Consider the following 22,466-nt stretch of genomic DNA (forward strand, 5'->3'; position numbering starts at 1 on the left):
AGCGTTGTATAAAAGAGCTTTCTTACATTTTCCAGCTCCTCAGTAGAAGGTGTCCAATGGTCTTTCATCAGAGAATAAATTCAACATGATTAAGCTTTTTGTTAGGTAATTTGCTTTTGGGGTAACTACTATTTATGTTAGTATGTTCACAGAAATACATGTATATATCTACATACAGATTATAAACAGAAAATTTGAGAATTAGTCCAAATTTACAACTGTATCTGACTAATAATATCTCAGTAAAATGTCTTGACAGCCCACCTCTTTTGACTCCTCCAAGTCATTGATAAAGACACTGAAAAAAAGGCCCCTGTGGTACACCACTTGTCACTGGTCTCCAGACAGGGAATGAGCATTAATCACTGTCCTGCATGTCTAACTATCCAGCCCACTTTTACTCATACCTATCCACCTGTCCACAACCTTGGATTGTCCTTTTGCCCTCTTTTGAAGGTGGGTGCAACTGCTGTCTTTCTCCAGTTGGTGTGGACTTGCCCTGATCTCCATGACTTTTCACAGATGACAGTGAAGGGCCTTGCAGGAACATCAGCCAATTTCCTCAGCGCCCTCATTCAGTCCCTTGGGTCCCACTGATTTCTGTGAGTTGAATTCTCCCAATTAGTCCTTGCCTCAGTCCTCATCCACTACTGGTGGCTCACCTCTTTGAACTGTTTCTCAAGATGGAGAGGCCTGGAAGACTCAGGTGGTGAGGATGGGGTCCCACTTTGTGCAACAGTTACTTGAAGGGTTATGCCACATCACATTACATGTAGCAATTATTATCTCATATGTAGTGTTTAATATATCTCTGTGTTTTCAGGAAAAATGAATAATCTGTGTTTTTTCCCCCCATGTCTCTATTATCAGTATTTGTAAAAAAACCATAGTCTTGCTGTTTAAAGTTTAACAGTTATTATTAAAATTCAACATTTTGCAGCTATAAAAAATCCCTGTTTTGATGGCTTGGATCTTTGAATTTTTCATGTAACTGACTGATAAAATAGCTCACCTAGTAGAATCTAAGCTAAACTGAAATGCATTACCGTTGTTTGGAGGCTTAGCCTTAGATAAATAAAAGAAGAAAACAGATTTCTCTTCTTGGTTTTGTTTTTGTTTGGTTATTTTTTTTTTTCTGCTTTAACAAAGTAAATCCTCATCAGAACCCTGCTGTTAGTGATTGCCAATTACCTGCAACTGCAGGAGCACTGGTAAAGCATTGCCTTAATTAGGGAGGCCTAAAAATGCCCTTGGGACCTAAGCAAGCATAAATGTAGCTGAAAGGTTCTGTTTCTCCTTGACAAGCACAAATTTTTTTGTGGAAACCACTGGTAGGCATTCTTGAAAATTCCTTCATTGAGCTACTCTGAGTATTCTGCTGGTCAAATAAGGTAAATTCACCATTTTATTATTAAGGGTTTTTTAATGGTATTCTCTTAAAACACTGGCTTTGCAGTCATAGGCAGGTATACAGTTCCCCTTTGTTCAGATTTATTTGCTATAAAGTATTTGCTAACTTTCATGAATGGGAAAAGACTATCTTGTGATACATTGTAAAACAGGAAAAAGCAGTAAACTTCAAAAGAGTGAAACTAGTTTGGGTAGTATACAAACTTTAAACCATTAACATATGTGCTGGTTTTAGCACCATCAGGAAAATTAAACTACAAGGAAGCCACTCCCTTTCCTCTGCCCCTTTTGGTAAGGAAGGGACAATAAATGAGATTATGAGTTGAAATAACACTTACTAAAAGCATGCTAACAACAGCACTATTAATATCAAAAGTATACAAAAGGGAAGGGGGGCTGGTGGGCAGCAGAAGTTCAGCAGGGGTTTTAAGGGCACTGTCTCCTGTGCTCTGGCAGAGATGGCAAACTCCCGGTTTCTAGCACCTGGTGTTTCCTGCTGAAGCCATCATCCCAGCAATGAACTTGGGGGTCTTGAATAAACATTGTGGTGACCCCCATTCAGTGCTAAAAAACTCCACTGCCTCTTTCTGTAACTAGGACAACCAGCAGACCTGACTGGTTTTGATGTCCACTTTTCATGTGTTATGGATCTTATGAGGATTATTAAATCTTTGATATTTCTTTTTGCTCTTTGCTTCATCTTTTTTTGATGGTTGGTGATGAAGTTATCATCACATGTGATTATTGATCTTTTGGTGTTCTGTTTGCTATATTATAATTGTGTTGCAGTTAGCATGAAAGAAGGTTTTACCATAGTTGTCTTTATAGATAGGAATCTTTCTTTGTTGTAGTTTATCCAGAGATTAAATTATAAAAATTTTTTGTCTACCAAATTGAAAAGGCCTTTTAAATTAATCTTTCCCTTCACTGTAAGATATACAGTGAAAACCCATTTAATTGTGTTGGCAAAAGATTTTGTAATTTGCAACAATAATGAATTTAGCTGCTCCTCAGTTGTTCTCTAAATTTAGTTTTCTGGCTGATAAAACATGTATATAAAGTTGTTTCTTTCAATTGAAATGTGAGACATATTATTTTCCTATGTTTCCCATTAAAATATACAGCCCTGCTTGCATTATTTAGGTAGAATAATGATCACTTAGGTGCAACAAGATTTTTTTGGTTTTACCTTCTTTGGGTTTGATTATTTTTGTGTGTTTGTAAGTTCTTGCCATTTTTTTTCAAACTTTCAAGACTATTTTTTCAAAACTTGATCAAGTGTTCCCAAAGTATAAATTATTTTCAGTATAAAGATGTCTAGATGCCATGCTGTGTTCAGACATTAATTTCTCTTTTATGTCAACCAAATTAAACGGGAGGTGAAGATTGTTTCAGGATATGTGAGGATCCTGTGGCCCTGGGAGAAATGGTGTGAACTGAATTTGGAAGAAAGGTTGTGAAAGTGGAGGGGATACCAACTTGATTCTAGAAAAAACAATGCTTTATTTGCTGGGTCCTAAATAAGTGTGTCTGACTCTAAATCCAGAAAAAAAAAAAAAAAAACCAAAAAAAACCAAAAAACCAATACTTCTATATGAATTGTATGAACTGTGAGCTTTCTAGCCTTTATGTTTCTTCGTGGTTTTAGGTCTTTTTTGTCACTACAGTAGTACTCTTTAATTTTAAAAGCATTGCATCTGCATATTTCACAAAGACATTGTTGTGACACAGTTCACTGGGACAGTATCTCCAAATTTCAAAAGTTCTTACTTTCTGAAGAGGCTTTCTGGAAAAAGAAATTAAATTCTGGATTTAATGATACTTTTTATGGCTTCATGGCCACAATGGACTGCACTGTTGTGCAATGGTATAAAAAAATCAGTGTGTGTTGGCTTTTTTTCTTTCATATTAATTCAGTTGTGTGGAATAGCGGTTTATGCAGTAGTCTGTGCTTTGAGCAGTTGAGTGACAGCCTGGTGTCCCCCTGAATCAGAGGGAAATCTGCCAGTGGTCCTGCTAAGTCTCACTGATTTTGGAGGAGGGAGTTCTCGTGTTCAGCTGTTATTCTTTCTTATTTTATGCTGCCGAAGAATAGCATTTCTATATTTTATGTATTAGAATTATGAAAAATAGTAATATTTTTATAATAAAAATGTTGAAAACTGAAGCTGGAGTGAAATATCACTCTTCTGTAAAACAGAGTACTGGCACAGATTCCTGAAGCAAAGAATAGATGTCTGGGTTTGGTGTTAATTTTGCATAATGCAGTTGAATTTAATCAGGAAATGTTCACACTGGGTATTTAATTAGACTCTAGGTGATCAATCTTGGTAGGGATTTTGCTAATTATCAAGTGCCTGAGTCACTGAAGAAAGTCAAAGTAATGCTTCAGAGGACTGTACTTCACTGAGGGTTTGGATATGTGAGCAGAAGTTTTTAAAGTGATAAATGTTGAAAAAGGTTAATAAATAGTTTATAGTTAATAATGAAGTTGCAGGAATAATAGATGGAGGTACAGACATATGAGACACTGGAATTGTAGCCTACAGTAATTTTTATAAATTATAATTGATCCTCTGAGAAGTATATAGAGGTTAAAATGCTGAGCAGAAATAGTTCAGAGAAAAGCTGTATCTGTCTGGCAAGGCCATGTTAGCTCTAGATTACAAGAGTGGGAATGATTCTGTTCTCCTTCCTTCACATATCTCTGATGTATTAAGTGGGAATTGCATAGAACTAGATATGCTTTTGCAGAACAGGCCAAGTGCATGAAGACTTTCTCCAGAAATGCGGTAACAGTTCCACTGACTCCAAGAAAGTGTAGAAGAAAAAATGCAAAAATCTGCATCTCTGTTTCTCAGCCCTGTTCCTTTTTATCTAAAGGTCTGTGGCATCCCCTTGAGCTGTTCTCTGTTTCTGTGTGGCTTCTGTTAATGCTTTGCATTCCCCCACCATTCCAGTGTTTTCTGAACTTTGTTATTGTGGTTAGGAATGGTATTCTTGAATTTAGTGTTTCCTCTAAAATCACAGGCAGATTCCTCTCCCCATTCTCTATTTGGGAAAAAGGGCAGAACCCATGGGTTGAGATAAGAACAATATACTGGAAACAGCAATGAGTTAAGAGAACAAACAGTAACAAAAAAAATACTAATGACAAAAGACATGAGAAAATAAACAATTCACAAGGAAAACACATGACAATAAATAATGCTGGACACCTTCCCCCAGTACATTTTCTCAACTTGCAGGAACCTTCTCCTCTGAAGCAGTCCTTTTTTTTCCATCCTCAGCAATTACCTGAGGGAGGTGTAGAAACACCTCTGTGCCTTAGTAGCCATATCCCCTCCTGGCTACTGCAAAAGAACTATCCTGCCCAAACCAGAATAGTTATTCTACCCCATTTAAGACACACACATAAAATGCTGAGTTGGAACACATCTCATTTCTCAAACTTGGAGCTACAAGTTCTGTGCCTCTTCCAAAAAGCTTCATATCCATTGAAATCTGTCACTTGACACTTGTAATCTTGACACTCCACCTAGGTTTTTTTGCTATTGGGTCCTTTCTTCATCTATCAAATATGCAGTTCCTTTTGTAGTCCTGAGTAAATCACCCTGCTTGTGTAAGTGCTCTCAATTTATCACCTTGCTTCCAGTTACTGTGCCTGGCTGTGAATCTAATAGTGGTAACTTGATTTCAGTGGCAGTAAAACTAGCTTTCAGGTAATTAATTTAAATTTTATTTGGAACATTATCACATTTTAAATGAAGTTGTGCATGAATACCTGCCAGGTATTTCAGCACTGCTAACACAAATCTATGAGCATTCCCCACTTCCCTGGAATTCTCTTCCTGCAAGAACCTGTGGCAGAGCCTGCCTGCTGCATGGAAGACAACTGGCTGATGCCAAATAGTGTGGAAATTCCAGGGGTTGTTGTTAAAGTATGCTTAGTAATTATGTTTGTTTATTTTCATATTTAAATTTGTATACTTTAAGCTGCATATGAATAATTCTACTGTATATGTAAATTCAAGTTTGTACTAATGCACACATAATTTTTCATTACTTGTTTCTTGCAGTCACATTCATTATTCAATGTCTATGATTTATTAGATTATGAGGTTTATGTTACAGATATCAGCAAGTTTTATCTTCTCTTTGCTCAATGCTAGGCACAGTTGGATTTTTACCTGGTAAACTGTAACACAAGTAATAAATCAAATGTATTATATTAGTGCAGTCATGGGATAAGTACAGTTAGTTTTGAAGCATTTATGCAAATAATCTGTTTTCAAAAGTCCATGCTTAGACACATACTCTTCTATTCTCAGAATATAAATATGATTACTCCAAGTATTTTAATGGGTATATGAAGACATATATATGTATGTATTTATTTTTAAATTCATACATATTAAATATTTTCTTGGGAAATAGAACAATTGCAGTAGGAATAGCAAAAATCAATACAGCAATAGTTTATGTACAGAGTGGAGTTTGACTTCATGGGCTCCTTTCAAAAACTGGGGGTCTGCATTTTTGGCTCTTCACAGTTGAGACAGTTGGGTGCTCTGCAGAGTGAAAATAAATACATAGGCATGATGAAACTATACTCTCTGGTTTGTGTTTGAAAGAAAAATATTTTCATAAAGCCAAAAGTGGGATGTTAATATTTTTAAGTTTTTTTTTCTCTGAATTATTTCTGCATTATTTAATCTCCTTACTCTCTTGCCCCATCAGCTATCATTTTACAAGGATTATTCTAATCCTTAGTTGCTTTGATGGTCATAGTGCAGTAGAGAACACATACCCAGGAATGTTTTATGGAGAGTTATAGAGTTTTGGTCGGAATAGATTCCAAAGCCAAAAAATGACCATGGGTGCAGTGTGTTGAATTTTAACTGACAATGTAGATAAATATCTTATGTGGATTTTGGTTTAATGGTTTGGGGTTTTACTGGGGGTTGGTTGGTTGGGTTTTTGGTTTTGTTTCTTTGGAGTTTTTTTTCTTGCATTGCTGGTTACTTTTTTTTATTTTGGAGTTTTTTTGTTGTTGTTTTGATTTTAATTTTTTTTTTTGCTTTTACCATAACTCATGTATTTCAGGTACAGATTTAAAAAAAAAAAAACCTACAAGAAATTCACAGATGAAAACTGCCAGAGATCATTTTACAGAACAATATCTCCTGTAGCTCAGAAAGCACCATTATCTCACTTTGTTATTTCACCCTCTGCCATCCAAACCATTGTAGTAATCAGACAAATTATTCTCCTATTTCCCTGTATTTTTTTTATGTTTTCAGTAAAGGTAATGTGAAAATTAAGATATTAAGTGTCATGTGAACAAAACTCTAGTTGCTTTTTTTGAGGCTGTGTTGGATGATGATAACAGTCAGTATGTCTGACTGTCTACCCGTGGTATTCAGGTGCTCAAGGATATTAGCCTGGAGTCAGCTGATTTTTTTTTCCTTTGAAATTATTTCCCCTACACACATAGACTTAATAATAAATCAGCTAAGCAATGTTAATTTTAAATAATGAGAAAACAGTGGTAACTTACTTTAATTGTTACTAGTATTCAAGAGTATACAAATACATGCCAGAGTCATACATTATTTCTTTCTTTTTAAATATGCTCTTTCAGTGTTACAGTGACACATTTTTCTGAAGATCATTAATTGAACTCAGAAATAGAAAATATTTTTCCTTTGGACTATTTTATAAGTAGGAGTACCAGTCTTTGTCCCTGCCTGCAAAAACAATTTAACTGTGCTCTGCAGAGGTCTGTCCCCTGCTAGGGAAACTGCAGTTTTTAATTATTTTTAATGCATTATTTAATGAGAAAATTAAGCAGAGTAGGATGAATTATTTTAGTAATTATTAGCACAGCTACTGATGTGAAATTTATTTTAATTTCTTAAAATTAAGGACAGAGGATTTTATATTGGTACACGTAAAGTTTCAAACTTATATATACTCTTCAATAGCAGATAAAGGAAAAAAGATTCACAAGCTCCAAATAAGTAGAAAAAAAAGTAAGGTATTTAAGTCGTTCACACCTTAAAGTTTTTTACTATGTGAAGGAGTGGGGAAAGATCCAAGCCCATCTTTATATTTCCTAAAGATTTGGATTTTCTAACTTCAGAAATTAACAATAAGTCATAAAATAATCCTCCATAACGCTACTTCCATTATCTGAGTAAATTTTTTTTTTTTGTTAAGAACAAAATGTTTTCCTCTACAGTGAATGGTCTTTTGTTGTCCACTCAATATCTACATCTATAATAAGGCATATGAACTTTAGAACTTTTGAAAAGTTGGGACTAGTGGCTTAGTCAGATACCAAACTATGTATCTGGAATTCATCAGAGAAGTCTTGAACACCTAAAGTATGCTATTATCCTACTCCATCCATCCATACCTAAATTTCCACATTAAATATACCATGAAACTCTTCTCATTGCATCTTGATAATAAAATCTTGAAGAAATAGATCATAGAATGGAAAGCTATGCCTTATAAGGAATGACTCTCATGGAAGAACAGATAAGGAACTATAAAATTAGGAGTGGAAACATTAAACACATTACTTCAAATTAGTTCTGTGCACATTTGAACTGTGAAGATTGCAGCTGGGAAAACGTACAAATAGATTTTAAGGAAAACTCTTAGACCAACTAATAGAAGATATATTCATCAGAGTTCATTAAACACAGTAGTTAAGGTCTCATGTCAGAGCCTTTATAGCTGGGCAAGTATCATTCTACCCTGGTCCTGTTTTATTATTTTTCCAATCAAATGCTGCTGACAGCTGTCAGGACAGGGTTGGGTCTGAGTTGGTATGGCAGTTCTTGAGATCTTGAAATTTCTTTTAAGAATACTAAAATATTAATTATATCATTATGCATTAAATTTTTTAGAGCACTTTTGGAATTCTTAGAGGGTTTTTTTTTTGTGTTTTGATGAACGTGCATTTTTTTAAGAAAGCCTTGTTACAATCATAACTGAATATGTTGTTTTTGATGTTTTTATTTAGAAATGTTTCTAGTTTTGGAAATTGGTATATTTATTTTCACTTTTCTGATAAAAGCTTTTTGATTCTGGTATATTAGGATTTGATCACAGCAGGATTTGATCTATTTTGTAGGTCTTGCTAGTGGCCAGTTTGTTCGTGGGCATTCCAGAATGAAGTGGTGAGCTGGACAATTACTCTGCTCCTAAGATGTACAGTTTTGGGGGGATTTCCCCAAAACAGTGTTTAAACAATTTCTACAGCTCACTCCTCTCAGCTTCTTCTAGGGAGAAATTGTATTTCCTGTTCATTTTGAGTCTGCTGTACTGCATGTGCACAGAACCTCTATGATGTGAGGAGTTATTGGGTTCACCCCTTCCCTGCACTTGCAACAAGTTGTATGTTGGACCACACAGAGATCACATTTTTAGCTTAGCTGTTATGAAATATTTTTATCTGTTGGGGTCTGAGATCATGTTAGAAAATTATAATTTAGGATATCTCATACCAAATGTTACTGATAGGTCCCTCACATACAAAAATACAAGATATTTGAGAATTATGTCATCTTTCATTTTAGTCCCTGGTGTGAGAAAATAATACTTATAATAATTGTATTATATATGACAATATACTATATAATATACTATAATATACTAATTATACTATACTATATTATACTATAATATTAGTGTTATTATAATACTTATAATAATATTTATAATAATAGTGTCGTGCCAAAAATATTGGAAGGACCTTTAATATCTGAATATTTTTTTCATAAGTGGTTGCATCCCAAAATATCACATTTCTGTTCTGTTAGGTAGGGATGTCTGGTTCCCATCCATCTCTCTCTCTCACTCTTCCCATCTATATACATGTGTGTGTGTATATATATCAATTTGTTTGGTTTTATATGTATGTATATCCTACTTTTTGGAGTTTGTTCCTTCATTTTGTTATGAAATAACGTGCACATAAAGAATATGCTGGAAGCTTGTGTAAGTGATCAGTGTTCACATTTTGCATGCTTCAGGCAAGTTACAGTGATACAGTACAAACAGAACATAATGTAATTGGTTTTGAGCTCAAAAATAATTAATCTAGTGTTTTACAGGATATCATTTTCTCAAAAGCACTGGAAGAGAGCAGCAAAATTTCTCATTAATTTTTTTTTCTATAATTCAAATTCTTCCTGTGGCAAATATTGTTGAACTTTTTTTTTCTTCTCCTTTTGAGAAGAAAAAAGAAATTCATACTGTGTTAGTTTCTTGAAGGTACTTTGGTGCATAAATAGAGACTTTTGTGTTTCTTTTATATGGGACTCATGCTGGGCACATACTCAGATGCATGTTAGAAAGTTCATGATTTCTATCTTTTTAGTGTCATCCTAAAGATCTCTGCACTCAGTGAGCAAAGAATTCTTCTTTGAGCTGGTTCTGGTGTTTTCAAGAAAAACCCAAAAGAGACTTGAGGAAAGCATTACTGCAGTTATTTTCAGGCCCACTAAGCAGCCCAGGCCCACCATAACAGAGGCTATGTAAAATGCAATATTGCATACTGCTTGATAACATAGTTGTGATCAATGCAATTCAGGGCTTTTGATATAATTCTTCATGGCTCTTTCTTGTTCAATGTAAAATTAAATAATACGAAATTTATCAGTTTAAAAACTGTCGTATTAGTCTTGGAGCATAAAGGGATCTCATAATCTCTTCAGTGGTTTTATTATTAGTATTATTATTTTATTTCGTACTAGATGATCTGTAGTTGATGCCAGAGATTAGTTGCATAGAGGGTATAACATATACATTGGATGTGTGAACATTTTTGAGGATGAAAAATTGTTAACAGAGCATTATAATATCATGTGGATCAAACATTCATATCAATGTCGTATTAAAACACAAAAATAAAACTCAAAACGCAGCACAGATCAAAACTTGAATAGATGTTATTTAGCTAGGGACAAAAATCATTGATTTTGCAACAGGTTGAGGAAGGTTAACCTGAAGGAAAGTCTTTAGAAAATAATTAAAAGTCATAATGGATAACCTGATATCTGAAGAGACTCATGCTACTGTAGAACATATTTAAAGACAAAGAAACAAAACTCCAAACCTAATAAAACGCCTAAACACACCTACTCTCCAAAACCCAACATCCACAAAAAAACCCTTCAAAATGAAAATATTAAGAACTTTAGCAACCCCTTCTCGTGCCCCCGCACCCCAAATGACTTTGAAATTAATGTGGGGTTGGTGCCCCAATGGAAATACTGGGGTGTTTTCTGTATTTTTATTCCCAAAGGAATAAAAATAAGAGAAAAAGAACTTTAATGCTTAACTATGTACATATGCAGCGGTTTGAAAATGAGTTTTAAAATAAAATGCTTAAGGAGATCCATTTATTACTCATAAAGAAGTAGAGCAGTTATTTGTTCTTTAGGTGTACTGTCTCACTTATTGAAGGCTATGAGCTAATTCACCATCTCATCAGAAGGGGAATACCATTGGAGATCTTTATGCATTGCTGCTGTGTGTCCTTTTGGCAAGGAAAACCTATACCTCTGTGGATATACTGCCTATGCAATCTCTGAAATCCTTTTTACCCCGGAATGTAGCGATGCACATTCCCTGAGCTCTCAGTGCTATGTTGGAATCTTTTCTTGTGAAAACCTTTACTGTCTTTAATTTGTTTTTATTGCCTCAGTTGTCTCATAACTGTGGCCCAATTGAAAAAACAACCAACCAACCCAAAAACCCCACACAAAAACCTCCCACCCTGTGGCTTCAGACTCACAAAATTTTACTCACTGCCCTCAGGTAAAAATGAGTACATTTTCTCCAAACTCAACTGCTGGTGCCACTTTTAAGCTGAAATCATAGCTCCAAACTCCTCACAGTGTTGTTGGCATCTGTTTAATGACATAATATAAGGATCTGCTTTGTATAATATATGTAAAACACCTGAAACAGAAGAATCAGACAAATTACATAAAGGGAATGTACAGTCATCATGTTGCAATGACTGTACAAGTGAACTCTCGCACTACTCTTTCTACAGCTAACTAAATCTCTGAAATAACATTCTTGATAGGATAAGATAGTTCATTATCAACCTATTTATTTTCATGAAACTTGCTGAGTTACATTGCGCAGTGCAAACACTAGATTTTGTTAGGATTCTCAGGTACTTTTATTCACCCCTGATCTAGAGTCAACTCAAATATTTTTGACTCTGTAGTTATTTCTAACCAGAAGATAAAAGGGAATTTGGAAGTTAAATTGAAAAAAAAAAGGTCATCCAAACTTATGGAAGTATAATGTAACAATATATATAAATATAAGGTTGTAATAATTTTCCCAGCCTTTGCATAAATTTAGGGTTCTTCCCTGTCTTGCCTTCCCCTCTCACCAGTTTCTAGTTTTAAAAATGTTATTCTAAATTATAATTGCTGCTAAAGCTAAATATTAATGTCTAGTAAGACTTTTTTGCCTGATTATACTTCTGCTTATTTAAAGAGGGTAACATCCTTTAGAATTATTTAAACTTTAAAAAGACACCTGGCTTAATGTACAAGCCAGACTGATTCTCATTTTTTATAGCTTCCGTCATGGTTTAGAATATCAAATACTTTATGTAACCAGTAGTTTCTAATTAAAGCACTGCCATTCCTCGAACTGTGAAGAAAACTTTGATGCTTTGTCATCTTGATGGAAAATGCTTTGTGTGTGTGTGTTTACTATACTTGCAAGCACAGTGTGCTCTTCCCTTGTACCTCAGTTGGCAGCTATTCCTATCTGCTGCAAAGTCAGCTCCAAACCCAGGACTTTGGAGTCTGCTCGTGCAAGATGCTTTCTGTGAATTGCAACTATCTGATCTTGCTGCAAAGCACGTTGTGTTACCTAGTGAATAGGTGGCTTTCTTAAACTAAGCGTCACAAAGCACTTCTGATAAGTTCATATAACTTGATGGGTTTAAACTGGAAAAATACCCAGCTGGAAGATTTATGACACTTCTCTATGTCAAAGGATATACATCAAAGGACACTTTGCATCCTTACTTTACATTTTAATAGTTGAGTTGGCTTTGCCATATAAATAATTAATACCGCTAAGAATTTAACATCTGAAATGATAAATAGCACTTGGCAGTAATAATGTATTGTTTTTATGCTAACAGGGCATAATTCTACCAGCTGGAATTCAAAAGGCATAGGAGAATAAATTGTATCACCACTTGATTTATTATAATGGAAAAAATGGAAAGATCAAACTCCCGGGTATTGTCACATGGGTACTTCAGTGCTGTCAACCTTTTAAAAGGTAGAGGCTGCACTGAACGTGTCTTTTGTGTATGTGAGGCTTTCCACCCTTCAAAGCCTTTTCCAGGGACACCAATGGGCTGTCTTGCCCTATATTCTGGCAGTGGCCAGTACATATTGCAGGCAATATTTCAGAGAGTCTTGTAGTGAATGCTTCATTACTGAAATCCTAACAGGATGGCTTTCTTTCCAGATTCAAATTTCTATTACTTAATCCTGGGCTTTTTTTAAATCACAAAGCTTTAGTGCTGCATTTTGGCATTGAGTTCTACAAATTAGTTACATAGCTAGCCTATTTTCTTTTTTCTCCCAAGTTTTAATTTACTTTTGCTCCTCTCGTTTTCATATGACAACTCTCTGTGGCACTCACTTTTTCTCTGCTCTACCTCTTGCTGTGTTTTATCTTTCTGCTGTGTACCACCTTCATACCACACCTAAATTAAATAATTTCCTTTTTTAAACATTGGGTTTTTTATGTGCAAACCTTTAATTTTTTTAGTCACATTTTTGTTCCGTTTCTACATTGCTTTATCTTACAGAAAGGAGCATTTTTCAAAAGCACATACCTCTTTTATAGCAGTAAATCTGTAGAGATTCTTTCAATTAATTATTTTTGCACACAAATGTTCATGGGAATATTGATAGACAGAACCTCTGGAAGTCCTCTGTCCCAGTCTCTTGTGCCAAATACCATGAACACACCTGCAAGCTCAGCTGGTGTCCTGAAAACCTCCAAGTATGGAATGTTGCTCACACATTGTCCTCCTCTCCTCATCTCCTTTTCTCCTAGAAAAGTGGATTTTCCTAATGTTCAGCCACAGACTAGCAGTGTGCAATTTGCGGTGATGAACCTGTGTTATGTTGTCATAACTGAGGCTTCACATCTTTGTAACTGTTCCCCATGTAGTTAAAATTTGTGTTCCATCTCTACATCTTCACCAGACTAAACAGCTCCAGTTCCCCCAACATCATCTTGTAAGTCACATTCTCTGGGATCCTGACCATTCTAGTCGCCCTGCACAGAACTTTCTTTGGTTTTAAGTCACTCTTGAGCTGGGTGGGGTGAATGCAGAGCTGTCCATGTATTCCAGGTGTGACCTCATCAGGGCCAAGTAGATGGAGACAGATATTTTCTTCAGTCACATATTTAATTTGTCAAGTGCTCTAAGCCTTGAATGTATTTCAGCAGGATTGATACTCAGGACATTTTTTACCAACCTGTTTACATGCATGCCGTTATTCTTCCCTTGTGTGTCTTGGTAGAAATTATTAAATTGTTGTTGCCCTTCTCTGCAGCTCTGCTATTCAGCATTATCAGCTTCTCACTTTTCCATTTAACTTCATCTATGGAATTTTTGGGGCGCGGAGAGGGGGGGGTTGTTCCGTCTGCTCATCCAAGTCTTCAGCAAAATTTTACAGTGTAGGGCTAATTGTAGAGTAGTTTGAGTTAGAAGGGACTTTTAAAAGTTAGTTAGTTCAACTTGACTGCAATGACCAGGGACATCTTCATCTGGCAAGGCTCAAAGTCCCATCACGCCTGACATCCTTGAATGTTTCCAGGTATGGGGCATTCACCACCTCTCTGATTTTCAAATATCATGGAGAGTGGCTTGGCAACTACATTAGCCAATTCCCTCAGGACTCAGGGATGCGTGTCATTGGGTCCCACAGAACTGTGTTCACAACTATGTTTGTGTGGTCAGAAACTGAATTTTCTGTTACAGTGGGAAGAACTTTTCTACTTTCTTCCCCATCCTGCTGTCCACCCACTGGAGAAACGTGGGAAGAGAAGGTGCCAGTGAAGACTGGTGGCAAAAAAAAAAGTGTGGAGTATCAGTTTTCTTCTCATCCGTTGTTACCGGACTGTCAGTCTTGCTTGTCGAGGCATGCCTTCTTTCACCTGCCTTTTCTAGCTGACATACCTGTAGAAGCCCTTGTTCTTCACATTCCTTGCCCAGTTAAACTCCAGCAGCACTTTGGCCCTCCTGACTACTTTCCTATATAGCCAGGCATCATTCCGCTACTCTTCCCAGGATATCTGTCCCTGCTTCCACTGCCTTTGCATTTGCTTCTTTTCCATTAGTTTGATCAGCAAGTCTCAAACATGTTGGTCTCTTTCCTTCCCTTTTTTACCCAACTAGTTGTTTGTTCTTGAAAGGAACTTCCTCAGATTCCACAGAAGAACATGGCTGGCTGTGTCAAAAGCCTTATGTAAAGTCGAGTTTGTCATTGTCTGCGTACATATAAATTTCCATACAGAAATCCCTTGCTGACTACACAGAGTGTGGGGATATTTTACATGCAGGCTGTTGAATTTACTGAGCCATTTATTCAAGCATATATGACTCAGAAATGTCATTAGTCAGACTGGAATTATTGTCTGCATAAAGTGACTGAAGTGTTTTGAAAATTGAATATAGCTCAGTGTTCATGTTAATTGTTATGAAATGTTCTGTAAGTTATATAATTGTTCTGGAATGGTCTATATTTTAGGCTGCTGTTAGACATCAATCAAAAATAATCTACCTTCAACACAATTTTGAAAACATGTAATAATATTGAAAAATGTTATGATAGAGTTGATCAAGAACTACTGTGGAATGTGTAGAGGTTGTTAATTACTGTATTTGAAAGGAATATAATCTAGTACACATAAAGGTGTTTTCACACAAAAAGCCCAAAACCAAACCAGACAAAAAATCCAACCAACAAACAAACAAACCACCAAAAAATCAAAACAACACACAAAAGGCCTCAAATATAGCCAAAGTCAACCTACTGAGCCATGTGAACCCAGCAAGTTTAATTGATACCAAGGTCATTGTTAAGTAAGAATGAGGAACGAAAAGCAGGTCAACCATCAGTAACAAGTGGCAAATAACAAGCAATGAATTTCCTAAGTTACATTTCTATGGAAAGAGACTTAGAAGAATGAAACAACAGGGTTAAAAAGGCATGGAGTAGCAGCAGAAAATCATAAAGATAAATGAGGCAAATAAGGGTGAGAAATTAAAAATTAACACATCAAAATCCACATTTTTTGCTAGTTTTAAAGCTCTAAGGATTTATGGAGTTTTTCTTTGGTTGGGGATTTTTTTACACCAGCCATTACATGATCACATTTATTTTAGGGCAATGGAGAAATATTGTATTTCAATTGGTGAAACAATATCATTTCTACATAACATTAAACGTTTATATAAATGTACAACATACTACTCATTTTAGATGTTGGTAGAGGTCTGGGAAAAACTCCTTTGAATCCCATTATTCTAAATCTCTTTAGAAATACTGATAATTTTTCGTCCCTGAATAATTTTATCTCAATAAATTTTCACTCAAATTAATTTTTGTAACTCCTAAAGAAAATAGGTTAAGGATTTCCCTTTTAAAAATATTTTTACCATTTTAAAAACATATTCCTAATTCCGTTTCTTTGTGCTTTTTAATTGGCTCTGGGCAGGGGAATGTAATGTGCTTTTTCTGCTTTCCAACTATAATTTAGTAATGAACTTGTATTACAAAGACAATGGCATTGTGTATTTTTTATTTTTGTAGATAAATTATCATGCTGATGTGGTATTCACTCTTTTTTATATTTTGGCAGTCTTTATTTTCTGGGAAAAATATTTTGAGAAAAGGGGAGTTAGAATACTTGCAGACTTGATATAAGCAAATATTATTTCTGTAGTTTATTGTTCTCCTTTTGTTCCCGGAAGGGAAGGAAGAGGGAAACTAGTTTAAGTTTTCTTTCTTTTTTCTTCACATGTTCTCAGTTTTATGTATAGTAATATTGAAAAACTTGTCATATTAATAATTTTTAAATCTAGGCCTTCACCTCTTCTCAGTACTTCTAGTTAACCATTAGCATGTCATTAAAAAGCCATTAATTTTGATGTATACTAATGTCAATACAAAATCAAATTCACCTAATAAAAAATCATATAATCAATCCCAGACCTCTGTTATGTTTAGCCTGTTCAAAGGGAATAACAAAACAAATGGATCTGATAACAATTTTTCATTACTTAAAACTGAAATATGTATTATATACTTATGCAAAAGAAAAAAAAAGACATATAATGTGTACTTATTAAAATTCTGTTTTATTACTCTTGATTCAATCTAATTTCTTACACATGTAAATTTGGACTCTAATCTCAGAATGGTACTGCATATATTTTATCTCAGAATCTGTAGACATAAACACATTTCTCAAATCTGTTGTCTTAAACAGTACATGTTAGAGATTGAGGCAAAAGAGCATTTAGGATTCTGGTACCATGTTGCTTGTTTTAATGTAGACATTTATTTACTCCCTGTTCATGGTTAGTTTGGAATTTTTTCCTCTCTCTAATATAATTCAGTGACAGATTTAATTAATCATGCAATTGTTAAATATATTCTTGAAATATACTGTGGAGTCTTAGATTCAAGAAAACTTGTTTGTAAGGTAGGATGCTTCAGCCAATGCAATCTTGTTTTCCTACAGTGCTGTATAATAGTGCAGATGCTCAGCATTATGTGACCGTATTTGTCAATGTGGTGCTTATGAAATAGCAATGAAATATGCAATTAAAATCTGAAAATACGTTCTGGAAAAGGTGCCTTTCTGAAAACATCTAAGTTCTTGATATCATTGATTTCTTTAAGCTCTTTGTGGTGTTGACAGCCAGGAGCTTGGAGATAGAATGCTTTGATTGTGGGAACTGAGGTTAGCAACACATTTTTCCTTCTACTTTTTTCGTTATTATGTAAATTGATTATGATAAAGATAGGGACTAACATGGCTCTGAACGTTTTCAAACTTTAGATTTATAAAGATAAGTTCAGAAATTTAGAGTTAGGATGCTTTTCAGTCTGCATATAGTATTTATTGGACCTGTTAAGTGTTTCTTAAACATTTGTAGAAAAGTGTGCATCATGCAGTGGAAGGTAGTACCAACCTAAATGATGACTTGTCTCTAGCTTTGTATCATGGCAACAAAAGTCAATACCTACCTGAGAGAAAAACTCCAAAGCTCCGGGCAGCCTCAGAGTGAGGTTAACTAAGTAAAACTGAGTTGCTGAAGGAATAGACTCAGGTTCCTTATGGTCTCCATTTCTTTGTGAATATTATGATAACTCTTGGGCTTCTGTTATAAGAGTTTGAAATAACCTTCACATTTGACCAGTTTCTCATTCTAGGGTTGATTTTCCCTAGGGAGAATGACAAAGCACTAGATCTCATCCTTTGTCACATTTATATTTTTTAAAAAACTTTGTTAAGGTATTAAAACTCAGATACTGAAAATTATATTGAATGTATTTGCTGAAATCCTGATAAGAAATGGGCAGCAGAAATCTCAGTGCCTTCACCTGACCCATGGTTTCCCTTGCAGCTGGCACTAGGGACCTCTTCATTTCATTGTGTGAGCTTCATGTTATTTTGGCATATTCTAGGTTTAAGCCTTCACAATATGTTCTATTCTCTTTCTCTTTTTGTAACGAAAAAAATTGAGATAAAATCCCTAGCTTTCAAATTTAAGTAAAATGCACCCAAAGCACCTGGTTTTCTTCTGTAAGGTTGATCAGACACTGAAAGAGGTTGCCCAGGGAGACAGTGGAGTCCCAGTCCTTGGAAGCAGTCGGAGTTCAAAGTGGACAGTGTCCTGAGCAAGCTGCTGGGGCTGCTGTGAGCACCAAGTGGGCTGGATGAGTCAAACACCAGAGCTGCCGTCCAGTTACAATGATTCTGTGTTTCTATTGCTGTTTTAATTGACTGAAGGAATACATGCACCACTACTTATGCTGCATGAAAACATTTTCTGTAATCCAAGACACACTTCTAAGTTTCCATGGTTTTTAGATTTGTTTTTCAGTTATGTGTGAGATAAGTTTATAGGTTTGCATACCAGGCAGATCAAATATTATATATTATGTCTTTGAAAGCATGATGCCCTTTTCTCTGTTTGAGTAATTCTTGCTTTATTATTTGACAGCTGCACTTAGGTCTGACTGTGGCTTATGGATATCTTTATTTTGCAGTGTGCACAGTGGTACTGTACTCACAACTGGATTTGTGCTCTCTGGGGTTTCATTTCAGTTTTCTGTTAAAAAAACACAACCAGATTTATCTCAGTATATTGTCAGCCCAGTTTTCAGGGCTTTTCGTCTTTTGTTTTGCATTCTGTATCTAAAAAAGGACCCTGCTCACCCTTGTCTTGTGAGTGTTGAGGAATATAAGTAAATGAAGTATGTGAATAATTCCCTGCATATTTAATTGCACTGCAGATCAACTATGTAGGTATTCTTGAAACTGCCTTACTGTCTGCATAGTAAGAAATTATGGTTGTTCCATTGTTCTGCTACTTCTTCCACAAAAAACACCCCACAGATACAGATTATGTTGGTTATTTAGACTAGAAAGAGGTACTTTATTTTCTTGCAATCCAATACAACTGTCAATTATTGATGATCACTACAGTAATTTTATCATAATCCTGAAACAGTCAAGACAAGTGTAGTTCTTAAACCAACTAAGTGCACACACATTTTCCTGAATAATGAAGTCAGCCATAAGTCTTGAAATTTACACATTAAATATGCTTCTGTTTGGATGCAAGGGCGCTGTTAGAACAAATTATGATGCCTGTAACAACCAAAAGGGGCTGAAAATTCAGATATATTTCATTCTTCATCTCTTATAATCTTATTTCTTTATTTTTGGGGTTTTTTTGGGGGGTAGTTTGATTTTTTTTCTGGTTTTGTTAGTTTGTTTTGGGGTTTTTTGGTTGTTTTTTTAATATTAATGATGTTTGGAAAAATATGCAGATATGCTGCATCTGAACATCTGTAAGATGTTGCATGGAAACAACATTCTTATTTCGATTTTTCTGTGGATAGACTCAGTGAAATACTGTACATACAGTAAGCATGGTAAAAATATATTTTGCAGAACATAATAAAGTATAAATGTTAATGTATTCTATCATCTTTTGACTTTGGTGTGGCTTAGATATATGTAGTGTTATAGAGTGAGCTTAAAAGAGATTTAAATGCATTTTGTATAAGGATTTCCTCAACAAAGATGAGTCATCTTGTGAAGATATGTACTGTGTGTAATAGTTTCTGCATGGAAATCTAAAAAGAATTATAGAGAGAATTTCAGGAAAACGTTTCCAAAAGTCAACTGCTCCATCCTTTGCTGCAACATATCTTAAATTGTGCATCATTCTTTATACATCTGCCAAAAAAGTTATTTAAAATCATTTCAAATGGATATTGCACAACCTTGCAAGATTTTTCTGGTCCAGTTTCCATATTCTACTGACACCCTCTTGATTCTCAGTTCCTTCATTGTAAGTTCACTGTTTATTGTCTTATTATCAGTAGGCATGAATCAACTGTTTTCATATTTTATTATCATATGCTTACTTTCTCTTCACCAGTTTGAACATTAATTTTAGCCTTTCTTTGTATGTCTCTATAATTTCCTGCCCCCCCGCCTTATTATTTAATGTTTATTTGCATTGTCCCTTGTGTCATCCTTATCCTGTGTTGGTTTTTCATTGCTTTTGCATTTCATAGATCTCATGGGCATCTTCCAGCTTCCTACAAATAGCTTGTTTGATTATCTCTTCTGGTAGAGTTCATGATATTTTTCAAAGGATTCAAGGTAAGTTGATCTTTACTGCCACTCTTTTGCCTTTTAAAAGATAAATGCCAATTCTGCCTTCTAGTTTTCACCTTTACAGTTTGCTCTCATCCATCCTTAATGAGCTCTCACAGGCTTTGTGCTCATAGGCTGCATAATTATGAGCCACACAGCAAAAACTACTGTGGTGCAATACGAATAGATCAGTAGAAAAAACAGTTTGTAGCAAGGATCCAAAAGCTAGAGTATAGGTATGCATATTTATTTACTTTATGATTACTCTGGTGCCCTGGAAAAAACATCTCTGTTATACATGTTGCTCAAAGACAGCCAAAGGAAAGCTATTTTACAAACTCTTGCTTTCAGCTGCCCAGGCTTCCTGGTGTTGCTTCAGCAAATGCCAGAGCATATTCTCATCTGTTTAGTGGAGGTGACATGGGTCATCTCATGCCCTTTGCCATCAAAGCAAGTCTTGTTTTAGTTGTTCACTTAAATGCAACATATAGTGCCTGTTGCTTCCTTAATTTGTGTTTGAGTATTGGCTAGAATGGAAGAGATGGTATCTTAAGTCTTGTGGTGGAGGCAAGTAGACACCCTGAAATTATGACTTTCAATGTCTCAGTTGTATGAGCAAGAGGCAGGATAAATGAGAGAGGATTTGCAGTTTTGCATTTGGACAGTTCAAAATCTTGGAGACAACTGATGGTAGATGCAGAACTTAGGGATACAAAGCAACACAGCTGAGACCTTTGACCATGAACTGGTCCTATGACTGCAATGTGTTCAATCTTCTGAGATTGAACAAGTTGATGGGAAGGGAGGGATGGAAAAGGGAAATCATCGTTAATAAAATTAAAAAAAAAAAAGAAACAAAATGCAGGCAGGTGAGACAAGCAAATTAGAAAAGTGCTGAAGAGCTGCTGATACAGCAGCTGAAGCTAGAAGAAAATGTTAGACCCTAGGAGGTCTTGATATAATATAAAGAAATACCTTTAGCTTGAGGGTATCTGTGTGAACTGGTTACTGACTTTGAGACCTTTAGCCTTTTAAGTGGTACAAGAAGCAGGACACAGGAGGTCTCTTTGATTTGAAAGCATTCTGTTGGTGCATGTGCACTTGGTACTTACTGTGGGACTTGCTTGTGCTGCAGATCACACATTGATTCAGACCTTTCTGTTCCTTTTAGAGACTGTTGCTGCACTTTGAACAGATCTTCTGATTTAATTTCATCCAAAAGGAATCCCCTTCACATGCAGAAAAACTGCCCCACAGTGTGAGCCAACATGGAGTAAGTGGGGAAATGAGGGATTGCTGCACTCTACTGCTCTGAGCTATGTCACTGTTGTAGACATCTTTTAGCTAATATTTTATCATTTGCTGATTTTGTATACCTCAAGATGAAGTTCATTTCACTCAGTGGGCTTGAAAATACCTAGGTTATACAACTATTCATAAATGCATTCATCCTTTCCTTGCAGGATCTTAATCCTTTATCACCAGTGCACCAATTAAAACAGAAAACCAATTTATTTTCACCTTTTGACTAAAGAAGAAATTTAGAAAGCAGGAAAAACATGCTTCAGAAATGCCAATATTCTTCAGTATCTATCAGAAGACTTTCTTCTCCTTTGGGTAAATTAGTTTGTTTAAAGAGTTACCACTTCACTCTTATTTCTTTTTCACCTTCGGCAAGTCTCCCAGGAAATTTTAACTAAGAGTCCTTTCACTGGATTTGCCTGCTTTAAAAAGCACTGCTTTTCCTTTGAATTATTGTCCTTCTAATCTAACTTTCAAGAATTTTGTCCTTTTGTGACCAGTCTCAACTACGTTACCACTTAATCTTCCCATTCACTCCTCATTCTCTGTTAATTGGAGCCAAATGGAAAGCAGTGCCTATCCACCCTTATTACTCCTCAAGAAAGCATTTCAGGAGCTTCCTCTTCATCCTGTCTCCTGTTGTATTCATAAAAGATGTTAGCCATTAATCTGTATTATCACTGAGGTCTGTGCTCTGGTTTACTCTTCACAGATACATACATTATCTAGTTATTTCTTCTGGTCTTTGAGGGAAATCCCAAAGT

At 35.4% G+C, this 22,466-nt stretch overlaps 1 protein-coding gene and 1 long non-coding RNA gene across 4 annotated transcripts in view; both read left to right on the top strand.

Moving 5' to 3' along the window:
• Positions 1 to 22,466, top strand: part of SGCZ (sarcoglycan zeta) — a 395,468-nt gene that overhangs the window by 253,423 nt on the left and 119,579 nt on the right. The window lies entirely within an intron of this gene.
• LOC135299268 (uncharacterized) lies at positions 1,255 to 22,087 on the top strand. The gene is made up of 4 exons (XR_010361280.1): positions 1,255 to 1,391; positions 20,319 to 20,406; positions 21,572 to 21,673; positions 21,864 to 22,087. It is a non-coding gene; the product is annotated as an uncharacterized LOC135299268 (long non-coding RNA).

The sequence above is a fragment of the Passer domesticus genome, chromosome 4 (genome assembly GCF_036417665.1).
Source record: "Passer domesticus isolate bPasDom1 chromosome 4, bPasDom1.hap1, whole genome shotgun sequence".
In the NCBI taxonomy this organism is placed as follows: Eukaryota; Metazoa; Chordata; class Aves; order Passeriformes; family Passeridae; genus Passer; species Passer domesticus.